The sequence below is a fragment of the Hippocampus guttulatus genome, unplaced genomic scaffold, assembly GCF_054856545.1.
Source record: "Hippocampus guttulatus isolate MCC_2025c unplaced genomic scaffold, RoL_Hgut_1.0 HiC_scaffold_56, whole genome shotgun sequence".
Taxonomy (NCBI): Eukaryota; Metazoa; Chordata; class Actinopteri; order Syngnathiformes; family Syngnathidae; genus Hippocampus; species Hippocampus guttulatus.
In genome coordinates, this window is record NW_028233915.1 from 4,518 (window position 1) to 5,000 (window position 483).

Consider the following 483-nt stretch of genomic DNA (forward strand, 5'->3'; position numbering starts at 1 on the left):
CCGGCCAAGAGGCCCTTTTCCCGGGCACGCACGCTCGCCGAGCCGGCCCGCTATTATTAAACTCTCACGCCGGCCAAGAGGCCTTTTTCCCGGCCACGCACGCTCGCGGAGCCGGCCCGCTATTATTAAACTCTCACGCCTGCAAGGAGGCCTTTTTCCCGGGCACGCACGCTCGCCGGGCCGGCCCGCTATTATTAAACTCTCACGCCTGCAAGGAGGCCTTTTTCCCGGGCACGCACGCTCGCCGGGCCGGCCCGCTATTATTAAACTCTCACGCCGGCCAAGAGGCCCTTTTCCCGGGCACGCACGCTCGATGAGCCGGCCCGCTATTATTAAACTCTCACGCCGGCCAAGAGGCCCTTTTCCCGGGCACGCACGCTCGCCGAGCCGGCCCGCTATTATTAAACTCTCAGGCCCGCTATTATTAAACTCTCACGCCGGCCAAGAGGCCTTTTTCCCGTGCACGCACGCTCGCCGAGCCGG